Source organism: Pan paniscus, chromosome 5, assembly GCF_029289425.2.
Source record: "Pan paniscus chromosome 5, NHGRI_mPanPan1-v2.0_pri, whole genome shotgun sequence".
Lineage (NCBI taxonomy): Eukaryota > Metazoa > Chordata > Mammalia > Primates > Hominidae > Pan > Pan paniscus.
In genome coordinates, this window is record NC_073254.2 from 131,435,320 (window position 1) to 131,451,778 (window position 16,459).

Below are 16,459 nucleotides of genomic sequence, written 5' to 3' on the forward strand. Positions count from 1 at the left end.
ATAGTAGTTTGCCAATCTCTGCTCTAATTAATTAGACTTCTTTCTCCATCATCATCTGGAATAGAAAAGTTGTTTTTTTTTTTTTAAAGCTGATGGGTAATCAAAATCAAAATAGTGATAGCCTAAGAGTATCTTAGGAGAATAAGAAATATTCATTGTGTAATTTGCATATCCCATCTCCCAAATCTCAAATTCAATCTAAACAAGGTTTTAAACAAACCTCGACAGAGCTATAAAACAGAAAAACTTGGTATGTGAGCAAGAACATTTACGTTTACAAAAATTTTCATATTTTCTTCTTCCTGGAACATCTCAAGTTTTATATCACTATCATTAACTCCATCTGTTTCCTTCCAGTCTTTCTTTGCTTCTTTCTAAATTTTACTCCATCTTTCTTTTCCCATCTCCACAAAACCACAAAACGAACTAAACAAAACTCAGTCACAGAAAGTGTTAAATTATCTATTCTCATGGAAAAAGAAAAGTTGTAAGGATGTACTCTTAGCCTTGGAAATTAGATTTTCAGAATTTATCTTACAGAAAAACTTGAAAATGTACACGAAGATTCAGATACTAAGATGTGAGGTGAGTATGACTAACAATAGTGAAAAAAATGAAGATAATCTAAATTTCCAAAAATAGGGAAATTAGTAAAATTATGTTATATCTGTATAATAGCTCTGTGGCTCTGTAGCAAATCCTGCTTCCTGCCTGATTTTCTAAATAAAGTTTTATAAGAATACACCACAGCCATTTAGAATGGTCTATGGCTGCTTATGCTATAGACAGAGTTAGCAGTTGCAACAGACACCCTACAACCCTCAAAACCTAAAATATGTGCTTTCTGGTTCTTTATAGAAAAAATTTGCTAACCTCAGCAACAGAAGATGTTTAAGTGTATTTCCTAGTATAAGAAAATGTTTATGATGTCTTTATAGTCAGATGAAAATCAGTTATAAAATAACATAGTACATGAGACCAGGTGCTGAGTGATTCTTTTATATATATATGGGTGATTCTTTTATATATATATATATATATATATATATTTCCCCCCACTAAATATACAACTTGTGTAAACAAAAGGGAGGAAGAAAGAATTTACCTACTTTTAAATAACCCAGAAACTTAAAAGGCAAAACAAAGCATAATATGTAACAGTTTCCTTTCATTTTCTCCTTTTATTTGTAAATAATACTTTGGAGTTTCACATTTATTTATGTCATTTTATTTCTTCAAATAAAATATACAGAACTTTATCTAGAATCATTGGCTTTAAATGATTAATCCCAAATTACTAAGAGAAACTATATCGCTGAAATACCAGATGTTTCAAAAGTCTATTTTATTCATATATTTGTCTAATGTATCTTTGTATATACAGTGCAGGGTATAGTTGGTTCCTTTATTCATAAATGTAGTCATAATTTCTCTACTCAAGTAATTTGTGGAGACCCAATGTTCGGTGCTAAACCATAGGCTGCTTATAACACAGCCACTAACTTCATGACTATAAAGCCACTAACTTTATAGTCTACTTGGAGAAAATGATGAATAAATAGGCAATTACAGTATGGTATGACAGGTGCTCAGAAGCACAAAATCCTATGGCTATATCCACAAGTATCTAACTCAGACTTGTGAGAATCTAGGAAGGCTTACCAGAGGAAGTGACATTTGAGCTGATATCTGAACTATGAATCAGATTTAGCCAAGCAAATGAGGAAGAATGTTTTCAGTATGTACAGAAACCTGACAGCAACAGAAACATGGCATCTGGGAATAGGAAAAGTGTAGGTGGGATGAAACAAGGAGTGCAGTGGAGAGAAAGAAAAAGAGTATGAGAAGGAGAGAAAGAAAAAGAGTATGAGAGAGAAAGAAACTGTGTGTGTGTGTGTGTGTGAAAGTCTGTGTTTTTGTGTGTGTGCGCACATGCATGTACTAATGACGTGTACAGATTCGCATTTTATAAAGTTCCCTGTGGACACATTGTGGGGACACTAGCAACAGAACTACAGAAAGGAAAATCTGTTTAGGAGGCTGCTGGAGGAATTCAGTCGAGATGTCAGTAGAGGTGGAGAAAAGGTCAAGGATTTAGGGAGTAGAATCAAGAGGCTATGGTAACTGGAATTTGAGAGTAGGATAAGGCAGAAGGAATCAAAGATGACTCTTATATTTTTGGCTTAGGCAACTGGACGGATGATAATGTCACTCAAAGAAAACTGTAAAAGAGGGGCGGGTTGACTTCTGTTTTGCATTTATACAATTTTACATGTCTATAGAATTTCTAAATGGATATTTAAATGAAACACATACAGATATGGAGCTTAAGAAAGAGATCTGAGCTAGAGAAGAAGACAGATTTGCCAGTATGAGCAACAATTGGGTAAGATTTCCCAGGGAAAATATCCAATACCCAATACAAGAGAAGGGACCTAGGCAAGAATCCTGAGCCGATATTTAAGAGAGGCACTGAATATTTTGATTTATGTGAAATGTGAGAGACAGAGCCCTGAGAGGGCTACCAGGCAAGAAAGGGAAGCTAATAGTGAAAATTTGATAATATAAACATATTAGCCATGGAACCAGTGTTCCAAGGATCCAGTGGAAATATAAGAGATAGGCAAGTAACAAGAGGCTGGATCAGAGATTGGCGGCAGGATGTAGATAAAAGTATATAGGACTGAAAAGAGGCATTTACAAAATTGCTGAGTAAGGACCTTTCAATATCTGTTCCTCCATAAAAGCAACAAGAACACTGGCAAAAACTGTCAAAAGCAACTTTTTCAGAACTCTGGAAATTAAAGGTTTGCAACAATTCAAGGCGTATTTATTCAAAAACACCAGATGAATGCTAAAACAGCAAGCTTTGTGGCATTTTAACTTGTTCTAATGTGATCTCTCCCTCTGCAGCTTCAAAACAGTCTTGAAAATCAAAGCCTTGCATCCATAGTAGCTGTAAAAACCAGCAGCCAGGCAGCCACTGGAGGAGCCGGAACCCATTTGGAGCTCCTCCAAAGCCCTACCCTCAGAAAACTGCCACTATTGGACTTGTCTGGCAGCTTGCTGAACAACACTCCATGCCCAGCACTTGCCTTTATTTGATTTGAATAAGGGCTCACACTATGTGAAGAGCCCTATATGCGGCAGGGTCTTTGTGGAAAACAATCAACAGCAATTATTTAATTGCTGTAGCTGCCTGGAGAAATTTTACCAGTTGGGTCTAACAAGAGGCTGACCAAAAAATTCAAAAGTACAAACAGGAATGAAATGTCCACCGGGGGCTTGGAAAAGCTTTGATACAGTTAAGGGAATTTAGAAGGCCATAAGCATGTGTAGGGCTATGTACATGCCCAGGAAAGATCTAAGAAGACTAATATTTTGCCTCTGGTTGATCTTGAGGCTCTGCCCCAACATACTCACAGAGCCCCTCAGCAAAAGCTGAGAGAAGAGGCATTTAAAGAAATCTCTGGTCAACCATTAACTGACCACTATGCTAGCTGAGCAGAGATTTCAAATAGAGACTGCCGGGCGCGGTGGCTCATGCCTGTAATCCCAGCGTTTTGGGAGGCCGAGGCAGGCAGATTACGAGGTCAGGAGATCGAGACCATCCTGGCGAACATGGAAACCCCATCTCTACTAAAAATACAAAAAAAAATTAGCCGGGTGTGGTGGCGGGCACCTGTAGTCCCAGCTCCTCGGGAGGCTGAGGCAGAAGAATGGCACGAACCCGGCGGGTGGAGCTTGGAGTGAGCGGAGATTGCGCCACTGCACTCCAGCCTGGGCGACAGAGTGGGACTCCATCTCAAAAAAGAAAAAAGAATAGAGACTATACAAAATAAGCCCATGAAAATCACTAAAGAAATAAACTGCAGCAACAACAAAAATAAACTGGGCGGGTAGAGAGGAATCTAACTTGAGAACTGCTACATAATTTAAAATGTCTGGTTTTCAACAAAAATAAAATTATAAAACACACAAACAGGCAAATATGGCACCATACATATATATATATATATGCACACACATATATATATATATATATGCACACATATATATAAAAGCAGACAACAGAAACTGTTCATGAAGAAGCCAAGGTGTTGGACTTACTGGACAAAGATTTTAAGCCAGCTATTTCAAAAAACTAAAAGAAACATGTCAACAGAGTTAAAGGAGAGTATGAGACCAACATCTTACCAAATAGAGAATATCAATGAAGAGAGAGAAATTATAAAAAAAGAACCAAATAGAAATTCCGGAATTGAAAAGTTCAATAACTAAAATGAAAAATTTACAAGAGGGGGTATGATACTATGATATAAGAAGAAATATATATTTGGTCTTTGTCCCTCTTCCTGGTACACAGCTCCTAAAACGTTTGGATTCTTTTAAGTGTTAAGTGTTTACATGTGTACCAATGAGATGACTGGTAGCTGGGGGCTCCTGGATAGCCTCAGGTAGGGCAGAAGTGCAGGGAGCCTAGGGACTCCATTTGTGGCTGGTGTCTGAAGTGAGCAGTACTATCAGACAGAACCCTTACCCTGTAGGGTATACATTAGTAGTAGTTAGTGTCAGAATTGAATTGAATTGTAGAACACCCACAGTTGATGTCAGAAAACCGAGAATTTGTTACTGTAAAACTGATGCACAGGATGTCTTTTTCAAATTGGGTGGCCTCTAAGAAGGCTTTCAACTGAGTCTAGCTGAAAATTTGATGGATTTAAATCTTACTTTCTCCTTATAGACTATTTTCTTTCTCCTTATAAACAATGAAGATATGTATAATGTCCTCACATCTCCCCTTTATGGAACGGAACTAGAAGGGAATCAATTAACCCATTTATGCCAGAGGTTGCCATTTTTTGTGTGTGAAAAATCAGACTTTGGTGATGACCCTGAGCAGTAGGATATAAATAACTCCCACAAGCTTAGCAGCCCAATAATGGAACACTAGGCATAAATGGGTTAAGGGCCAACTTCCAAACTGAACAACAGTAGTTTGATGATTAATATGATTCTTTTATGATTAATATGTCAGAAATCTGATGAAATGTTGTATCCAAAGTTCATAAGCAATTTAATCTGCAATTATTGTTATAGAAAGTAAATCAACAATTCCCTTGATTTTCAATAACTATGAAACTATATGGGTACTGCTCAAAGGCACACACCATGGTACAACTATTTCTAAAAAGCTTAGTCTTAAAAAACAAAGCTTCTAACAGTAGTTTCAAGCACAAATCTCCAAGAAAATGTGCACCTTTCAGACTAAACGTCATAAAAATAATTAGTGTTATTAACCTTAGTGAAAAATAAAATTCTGGCTTGTAAAACAAACACTTTTTAGTTTCAGATAATTTAGCCAGAATGGTCACACACATTAATTTTTGTGGTATTTTAATTGAAAGGTAAATAAACCAAAGTCTCAAAAAAAAATTCTGATTATGACATGAAAATTCATCTCAGACAATTTAAAGCAATATCAAAAGTTAATCAAAACAAACTTACTGTCTGGTCAAATTTGTACATAAATACCTAAATGCTCCTTCAAATGCAAATAAATAAAATATTATTGGTAATTAACATTATATGCAAGTCTAGTAAATTATTCAACCATATTTTATGGTAGCTGAATACTAAAGGACCTTAAGCTTTTACCTGTCTAAAAGAAAGTTGAAAAGACAATGCACAGAATGAAAAAAAAGGTGTGAATCATATATTTCATAAGGGACTTGTATCTAGAACAAACAACTCTTTCAACTCAATAATAAAAAGACAATAAAATTTTAAAATGGACAGAGACTTCTGGTTGTAAAACAGTGGTACAGAAGTAACCTGGCTTCACTCACTGCCACAGGAAACCAAAACCACAAATACAGTGCTGACACGATCATGAGCAATATCCCAGAACTCAAATATGAGGAGACAGTTCCCAAGGCCACAAAGAAGTGAAAAAACTCTGAGCAAAAGAAAGCAAATTAGACTTTCATAATCACAGTGCCCCTCCCCTCAATCTGTCCAGCACCAAGCATGCAGAAAACTTTCCCAACTCAGAGTTGCTACACTGGAAAAAGTATAACTGAGGTGGACAACTGGCTTCTCCACCATCTTGGGTTCGTTGGCAAGAGACCTATCCCTGTCCTAATAACTGGGAGCAGTGGAAATACCTAAGGGAGAAATAATCCCTGAAAACCGCCAGAAATAAAGATAAGAGGTCGGAGGTGGGACTACCATCCCTAGTCCTGGAAACTCTGCTATGTAACTCAGCCAAAAGAGATGCCAAGTTGGAGTGGCTGTTCAGCAGCACCACACTGTTAAGAGGTTCATTTCACAGGTTCATTGGACATGAACCTCTACCCAGAAGTTAGGTGCTGAAAAGGAGGCAGCAACCTAGCAGATTTAAGAAAAAAAAAAAAAAGAAAGAAAATTAACAGGTAAACTTCAAAGAATCTCTAAGCAAGCATATTCGATAAAAACCAAAACAAGCCAGATAGAGAAGACTAGAATAAATAACTAATCCTTGAATGCAAAGACACAGATGTATATCCACAACAAACAACAGAAAACAGGGAACCATGACCTCAAACAGACAAAGCAAGGAACCAGTGACTGACCCTAAGAAGACAGTGACATGAGCTTTCTGATCAAGAATTCAAAATACCAGGTATAAGGAAATTCAATAACTTTTACAAGGCAAAGCAGAAAAGTAATTAAGAAATTTATTAGAGAAATTTAGCAAGGAGATCAAAATAATACAAAAAAAAAACAGAAATCGAAATTGAGAAATACATTTGGTGAACAGAAAAATTCATTAGATACTCTCAATAGCACAATGGAAACTAAATAACCTACAAGACAACACAGAAAAGTAATACAGAAATTTATTAGAGAAATTTAACAAGAAGAGTGAAATAATACAAAGAAAACAAACAGAAATCAAAACTGAGAAATACATTTGGTGAACTGAAAAATTCATTAAAGTCTCTCAATAGCAGGATATATGAAACAAAAAAAAAGTCTGTGAGCTCAAAGACAGGCTATTTGAAAATACATGAGGAGAAAAAAGAAAAAAACCAATGGAAAGGAATGAAGGCTGCCTTTAAGATATAGAAAATTACCTCTAAAGACAAAATCTAAGAAATTTATTGGTATTTAAGAGTGAGGGCTCTTGTTAAGCAAGGGCAAGGGGCAAAAAGCTTATTTCAAGAAATAACAGAAAAAAATCCCAAAACTTGAGAAAAAGATAAATATCCAGGTACAGGAATAAAGGTAAGACAACACCAAATAGATTTGATGCAAATAAGACTACTCCCAAGTTATATAATAATGAAACACTCAAAGGTCAAGGACAAAGAAAGCAGCAAGAGAAAAGAAGTAAATGATGTATACAAGTGCTCCAACTTGTCTGGCAACAGACAAGAGAAACTATAAAGGCCAGGAAAGAGTGGAATGCCATCTTCAACGTGCTTTAAAAAAATGCCATCTAAGAATACAGTATTGAGCAATGCTATCCTTCAAATATAAAAAAGAGGGTTTTTGTTTTGTCTTTTTATTTTTTAAATCTTCTTTTGTAGTGATGGGAATCATGCTATGTTGACCATGCTGGTTTTGAACTCCTGGACTCAAGCAATCCTCCCATCTCTGCCTCCCAAAGTGCTAGGATTATAGGTGTGTGCCATTGTGCCCAGCCAAATACATAGTCTTTCCCAGACAAACTTAAGCTAAGAGAATTCACCACCACCAGAACCACCTTACAAAAAAATGCACATGGGAGTTCTTCCACCAGACAGAAAAAAACACTAACTTACAAAAAGAAAGCTTGTAAAGGTATAAAACCCACTGGTAAAATTAAGTACACAAACAAACCAGAATACTCTATTACTGCAATTTGTAGTGTACAATCCATTTGTAACTCTGTTTGGTATGAAGTCCAAAAGACAAATCTACCAAAAACAGTAATATTTATAGCAACCCATTAAGAGATAGGCAATATAAAAACATAAAAATTAACACAACATAGTGTCAAAATGTGGGGGGCGGGGTGGGGTGGAGTTATAGGAAAGAGGGTTTTCTAGCTTCTCGAGAGGGGCCTGGCGGGCCCCGCTCCCGCCCTTGGCTCGCCTGGCCCAGACCGGAAGCAGCGCCGCACTGCCTGGGCCTGGCGCAGCAGGTGAGCACAGGGACCCGGTCGGACATGGACAAGAAGCACAAGCACAAGAAGCTCAAGTCGGACAAACACCTCTACCAGGAGTATGTAGAGAAGCCCTTGAAGCTGGTCCTCAAAGCAGGAGGGAATGAAGTCACCGAACTCTCCATGGGCAGCTCGGGGCACAACTCCAGCCTCTTTGAAGACAAAAAACGATCATGACAAACAAAAGGACAGAAAGTGGAAAAAGACAAAGAAAGGAGACAAGCAGGTCCAGGGGAAGAAAAGGGGAGAAAACAGATAAGAGTTAAGGAGGATAAAAAGAAGCGAGATTGAGACGGGGTGGAGAATGAGGCAGAAAAAGACCTCCAGTGTCACGCCCCTGTGAGATTAGACTTGCCCGGTGAGAAGCCTCTCACAAGCACTTTAGCCAAACAAGAAGTAGAACAGATACCCCACCCCTTCAAGAAGCTGTGAATCAACTGGCGAGACAATTGCAGAGAAAAGATCCAAGTGCTTTCTTTCATTTCCTGTGACTGATTTTACTGCTCCTGGCTACTCCATGATCATTAAACACCCAATGGATTTTAAATGAAAGAAAAGATCAAGAACAATGACTACCAGTCCATAGAAAAACTAAAGGATATTTTCAAACTAATGTGTACTAATGCCATGATTTACAATAAACCAGAGACCATTTATTATAAAGCTGCAAAGAAGCAGTTGCACTCGGGGATGAAAATTCTTAGACATGAAAGAATTCAGAGCCTGAAGCAGAGCATAGACTTCATGGCTGACTTGCAGAAAACTCAAAAGCAGGAAGACAGAACAGACACCTCGCAGAGTGGGGAGGACAGAGGCTGCTGGCCGAGAAGAGAGAGGACTCTGGAGATGCCAAAGCACACGCCTTCAAGAGTCCCAGCAAAGAAAATAAAAAGAAAGACAAAGACATGCTTGAAGGTAAGTTTAAAAGCAATAATTTAGAGAGAGCGCAGGGGCAGCTTGACGGCATCGTGAAGGAATCTGGAGGAAAGCTGACCAGGCGGCTTGTGAACAGTCAGTGCAAATTGGAAAGAAGAAAACCAGACGGAACAACAATGTTGGGACTTCTCCATCCTGTGGATCTCATTGTAGGAGAGCCAGGCTACTGCCCTGTGAGACTGGGAATGACAACTGGAAGACTTCAGTCTGGTGTGAATACTTTGCAGGGGTTCAAAGAGGACAAAAGAACAAAGTCACTCCAGTGTTATATTTGAATTATGGGCCCTACAGTTCTTATGCACCGCATTATGACTCCATATATGCAAATATCAACAAGAATGATTCTGATTTAATCTATTCAACCTATGGGGAAGACACAGATCTTCCAAGCGATCTCAGCAGCCATGAGTTTTTGGCCACGTGCCAAGATTATCCATCTGTGATGGCAGATAGTTTACTGGATGTTTTAACAAAAGGAGGGCATTCCAGGACCCTACAAGAGATTTAGATGTCACTGCCTGAAGATGGAAGGCCATACTAGGACACCTGACACAGCAAAAGAAATGGAGATTACAGAAGTAGAGCCACCAGGATGTCTGGACTCCAATACTTCAAGACAGGCTCATAGCGCTGAAAGCAGTAACAAACTTTGGCGTTCCGGTTAAAGTTTTTGATTCTGAAGAAGCTGAAATATTCCAGAAGAAACTTGATGAGACCACCAGATTGCTCAGGGAGCTAGCTCCAGGAAGCCCAGAATGAAAGTTTCAACACCAGACACCCTCCCAACATGATCTGTCTCTTGGGTCCCTCATACAGAGAAATGCATCTCACTGAACAAGTGACCAATAATCTTAAAGAACTTGCACAGCAAGTAACTACAGGTGATATCATAAGCACATATGGAATTTGAAAAGCAATGGGGATTTCCATTCCTTCCCCTGTCATGGAAAACAACTCTGTGGATTTGACAGAAGATACTGAAGAACCTAAAAAGACGAATGTTGCTGAATGTGGACCTGGTGGAAGTTGAGGCCACCTGTATTTGATTATATATTATGTACATACTTTTTCATTCTTAACTTAGAAACGCTTTTTAGAATATATTAAATATTTGTAAATTGTGTTTTTAATTAAACTTTGCAACAGTGAATTTGAATGTTCCAGAGGTTGGACTTGTATTAGGTAATAAAGCTGGACCTGAGGGAAAAAAAAGAGGGTTTTTAAAAAAAATTTCTATTCTTTGTTTTGTAATTAAGATGTTTTTGTAAGTCTCATGGTTACCACAATGCAAAAACCTATAACAGATTCACTATAACTAAAAAGCAATGAATTAAAACATACTACCAGAGAAAATCTCTTAATCACAAAGGAAGACAGTAAGAAAAAGAAAAAAGGAAGGAGTTCTAAAACAACAGAAAACAAGCAATGAAATGACAGTAGTAAGTTTACTTGGCAACAGTAACACTGAATGCAAATGGACTCAATTCTCTAATTACAAGGCAGAATGAATTCTGTCTAAACAGATAAAGAAGCAAGAGTTAAACTATATGCTGCCTATAAGAAACTTACTTTGCCTATAAAGCCACACACAGACTGAAAGTGAAAGGCTGGAAAAAGATATTCCATGCAACTGGAAACAAAAAGCAGGAGTAGCTATATTTGTATCAGATAAAACAGACTATCAAGACTGTAAAAAGAAACACAAGAGGGTCACTATGTATTGATAAAAGGGTCAATTCAGCAAGAGGATATAACAATTATAAATATCTATGCATGCAACACCAGAGCATCTGAGTGCATAAAGCAAATAATACATTTAAAAGGATAGACAGACTGCAATACAGTAATAGTAGGGGACTTCAAAACCCCATTTTCAGTAATGGACAGAACATCCAGACAGAAAATCAAGAAAGAACACTGGAGTTAAGCTACACAGTACACAAACAGGCCTAATCAACATTTATGGAACATTTTACCCATGGCTGCAGAAAACACATTCTTTTCATCAGCATATGGAACATTCTCTGAAACAAATCATATCTGAGACAAAAACAAGTCTCACCAAATTTAAGTAAGTAGAAATCATACCAAGTATCTTCTCTGGCCACAATGGAATAAAACTAGAAATTAATAACAAAAGGAAGCTTAAAAATACACAAACACATGAAAATTAAACAACATTCTCCTGAATGACCAATGGGTCAATAAAGAAATTAAGAAGGAAATTTAAAAATTTCTTGAAACCAATGGAAATGAAAACACAACATACCCAAACCTATGGGATACAGCAAAAGTGGTACTAAGAAGGAAGTTTATAACAATAAACACCTATGTCAAAAAGTAGAAAGACTTCAAATAAACAACCTAATGGTATACCTGAAGGAACTAGAAAAAGAACAAAACAAACCCAAAATTAGTGGAAGGAAATAAATAGTAGCGATCAAATCAGAAATAAATGAAATTGAGACTAAAAACCAATACAGAAGATCAACAAAATGAAAGGTTGTTTTTTTTAAAAAGACAAACAAAATTAACTAACAAACCTTTAGCTAGGCTGGAAAAAAGAGAGAAGATCCAAACAAATAAAACCAGAAACAAAAGAGGAGATAAAACAACTGAGACCATAGAAATACAAAGAGACTATTATGAAGAGGCTAATATATGAGAGACTGTTATGAAGAACTATACACCAACAAATTGGAAAACCTAGAAGAAATGGATAATTTCCTGGACACAGTCTACCAAGGTTGAACCAAGGAGAAAGAGAAACCTTAATACACCAATAATGAGTAAGGAGACTGAAGCCATAACAGTCTCCCATCAAAGAAGAGCCCAGGACCTAATGGCTTCATTCCTAAATTCCATCAAACATATAAAGAACTAATACCAATTCTACTCAAACTCTTCAAACAAAATTGAAGCAGAAGGAATACTTTCAAACTCATTCTATGAGACCAGCATTACCCTGATACCAAAACCAGACAAGGACACAACCAAAAAATGAAGACTACAGGCCAACATCCCTGATGAACACAGATGCAAAAATCCTCAACAAAATTCTAGCAAACCAAATTCAACATCACATTAGAAAGATCACTCACCACGATCAAGTGGAATTCATCCCAGGGATGCAGATTGTTCAACATAAGCAAATCAGTGATCATGATACATCAAATTAACATAATCATGAACAAAAAAGCCTATTATTGTTTCAACAGATGCTGGAAAAGCATTAAATAAAATTCAACATCACTTCATGATAAAAACCCTCAACAAAGGAACATCCCTCAAAATAATAAAGAATATATATTACAAACCCACACCTAACACTGTACTCAATGTGGAAATATTAAAAGCCTTTCCTCTAAGATCTGGAGCAAGACCAGGATGCCCACTTTCACCACTTTTATTCAATGTAATACTGGAAGTCCTGTCCAGAGCAATGAGGCAAGAGAGAGAAATAAAGAGTATCCAAATTGGAAAGGAAGAAGTCAAATTAGCCTTGCTTGCAGATGACATGGTCTTATACTCAGAAAAGCCTGAGGAACTCAACCAAAAAAACTGTTAAAAATGATTAATGGTCCGGGCGTGGTGGCTCATGCCTGTAATCCCAGCACTTTGGGAGGCTGAAGTGGGCGGATCACCAGGTCAGGAGATCGAGACCATCCTGGCTAACATGGTGAAACCACGTCTCTAATAAAAATACAAAAAAAAAATTAGCTGGGCATGGTGGCGGGCGCCCGTAGTCCCAGCTACTCAGGAGGCTGAGGCAGGAGAATGGCGCGAACCTGGGAAGCGGAGCTTGCAGTGAGCCAAGATTGTGCCACTGCACTCTAGCCTGGGCGACAGGGCGAGACTCCGTCTCAAAAAAAAAAAAAAAAAACAATGAATCCAGTACAGTTGTAGGATACAAAATCAACATACAAAAATCAGTAGCATTTATATACGCCAACAGCAAACAATCTGAAAAAAAAATCAAGAAAGCAACCCCACTTACAATAACTACAAAGAATAGAAAATATCTAAGAATCAATCCAACCAAAGAAGTAAAATATCTCTACTAGAAAAAGTATAAAACACTGATGAAAGAAATTAAAGAGGACACAGAAAAATGAAAAGATACTCCATGCTCATGGATTAGAAGAACCAATATTGTTAAAGTAACAATTCTGGCTAATGTGGTAACTCACGCCTGTATCCCAGCACTTTGGGAGGCCGAGACTGAAGGACTGCCTGAGCCCAGGAGTTCAAGGTAAGCCTGGGCAACATGGTGAAACCCTGTTTCTACAAAAAATACAAAAATTAGCTGGACGTGGCAGCACACGCCTATAGTCCCAGCTACTGGGGAGGCTGAGAGGTGGGAGGATTGCCTGAGACCAGAAGTCAAGGCTGCAGTGAACTGTATGTAATTGCACCACTGTACTCCAGCCTGTAAGACACAGCAAGATCCTGTCTCAAAACAAAACAACAAAACAATTCTACCCAAAGCAATTTACAAAGTCAATGGAATCCCTATCAACGTATAAATGACGTTCTTCACAGAAATAGAAAAAACAATCCTAAAATATGTATGGAACCATAAAAGACCCTGAATAGCCAAATCAATCTTGAGCAAAAAGAAAGCTGGAGGCATCACACTACCTGACTTCAGAATATACTACAAAGCTATAGAAACCAAATCAGCATGCTATTGGCATAAAAACAGACATACAGACCAATGAAACAGAACAGAGAACCTACATATAAATCCAGACATTAACAGCTCACTCATTTTCAACAAAGGCATCAAAAACATACAATGGGGAAAAAAACAGTCTCTTCAACAAATGGTGCTGGGAAAACTGAATAACCACATGCAGAAGAATGAAACTAAAAACAGAACCTCCTTATCTCTCACCATATACAAAAGTCAAAATGGATTAAAGACTTAAATCTCACACCTGAAACTATGAAACTACTAGAAGAAAACATTGGGGAAATGCTCCAGGACATTGGTCTGTGCAAAGATTTTTTTGGGTGAGACCTCAAAAGCACAGGCAACCAAGCCAAAAATAGACAAAAGGATTACATCAAGCTTCTGTAGAGCAAAGGAAACAATCAATGAAGTGATAAAGACAATTCATAAAATGGAAAAAAATATTCACACGCTACTCATCTAACAAGGGATTAACAACCAAAATATATAAGGAGCTCAAACAAATCAATAACAACAAAACAAATAATCTGATTTTTAAATAGGCAAAAGGTCTGAATAGATATTTCTCAAAAGAAGACATAAAAATGGCCAGACACATGAAAAGATGCTCAACATCACTAACCATCAGAGAAATACAAATCAAAATCATAATGAGATATCATCTCACCCCAGTTAGAATGGCTTTTATCAAAAAGACAATGAATAATGGATGCTGGTGAGGATGTGGATAAAGGAGAATCCTCGTACACCACTGCTGGGAATGTAAATTAGTACAGTTACTATGGAAAACTGTGTGGAGGTTCCTCAATCCAACAATTCCACTTTTGAATATAAACCCAAAAGAAAATCAATATACTGAAGATATCTCTGTACTCCCATGTTTATTGAAGCACTATATTCACAATAACAAAAATTATTAGAATCAATGTAAGTGCCCATCAGTGGATGAATGGATAAAGAAAATATGGTATATATACACAATGGAATGTTACTCAGCCATATAAAAAAAATGAAATCCTGTCATTTGCAGCAACATAAGTGAAACTGGAAGTCATTATATGTTAAGTGAAAAAAGCCAAGTACAGAAAGACATTATTACATGTTCTCACTCATATGTGGGAGCTAAAAAAGTGGATCTCATGAAGATAGAGAGCAGACTGGTAGTTAGCAGAAGCTGAGAAGGGTGGGGGTGCAGGGATGAAGAGAGGTTGATTAAGGGGTACAAATATAGAGTTTGATAGAAGAAACAAGACCTAGTGTTTGGTAGATCAGCAGGGTGACTATAGTTTACAATAATATGTTGTATATTTCAAAATAGCTAGAAGAGAATCAATCAAATATTTCTAGCATAAAGACAAATATTTAAGATGAGATGAATATCCCAATTACACTGATTTGATCTTTACAAATCATGTAAATGTAGTAAATTATCACATGTACCCCAAACATATGTACATCTACTATGTCTCAATAAAAAATACTAAATATTATAAATGGGCAAAGGATGTGAATAAACATTTTCCTGAGGAGATATCAAATGGCAAATAAGCACATTAAAAGATTCTCAACATCAGCAGCCATCAGCAAAATGCAAATCGGAACCACACGCTCACCAGGACAGCTAAAATTAAAAAGTCAGACAATAACTAGTGTTGTGGAGAAACTGGAAATTTCATACACTACTTCTAGGAATGTTAAATGGTGCAGGTGCTTTATAGAATAGTCTGGTAGTTCTTCAAAAAGTTAAAAAAATAGAGTTATCATATGACCAGCAATTCTACTCCTAGGTATATGTCTAAGAGAAATGAAAATACATGTCCACACAAATACTTGTACATGAATATTCATAGCAGCATTATTCATAATGGTCAAAAGGTGAACACAACTCAGAAGTCCATCAATTGATGAATGGATAAATACAATACAGCATATCCAGAAAATAGAATATTATTCAGCCATAAAAAGGAATGAAGTGCTGATAAATGCTATACTATATATAAAATTAAAATATTTCAATTAAAAATTGTATACTAAAAATTTTTATTAATTTTTAGCATTTTTAGTATTAAATTTTTAGTATACAATTTTTAATTAAAATATTTTAATTTTATATTATATAGAGAAAAATTTTAAATATTATGCTAAGTTAAGGGAGCCAGACACAAAAAATCACATATTATGTGACTCCATTTATGTGAAATGTCCAAAATAGGCAAATTTATAGAGAAAGAAAGGAGATTAATGGTTGCTGGGGCTTAGGGAATTGGTGGGAAATGAGTACTGACTGCTATTTGAGACGGTGTTTCTTTTTAGGGTGACAATGTTCTAAAATTGATTGCGCTTATGGTTGCACAACTCTGTGAATAAAGATCACTGAATTGTATAAATAGGTAAAATGTATAGTATGTGAACTACATCTCAATAAACTTACATAATTTTTTTTTTGAGACAGGGTCTTCCTCTGTCACTCAGGCTGGAGCACAGTGGCAGGATCACAGTTCACTGCAGGTCTGACCACCTGGCTCTAGTGATCTTCCTGCTTCAGCCTCTCGAGTAGCTGGAACTACAGGTATGTGACACCTGCCTAATTTTTTTATTTTTATTTTTATTTTTTATAGAGACAGGGTCTCGCTAAG

At 36.8% G+C, this 16,459-nt stretch overlaps 1 protein-coding gene and 1 pseudogene across 7 annotated transcripts in view; one reads left to right on the forward strand and one right to left on the reverse strand.

The window, feature by feature from the left end:
* Window positions 1-16,459, reverse strand: part of REV3L (REV3 like, DNA directed polymerase zeta catalytic subunit) — a 187,317-nt gene that overhangs the window by 125,365 nt on the left and 45,493 nt on the right. The window lies entirely within an intron of this gene.
* On the forward strand, window positions 7,972-10,157 carry LOC100970589 (bromodomain-containing protein 7-like; annotated as a pseudogene).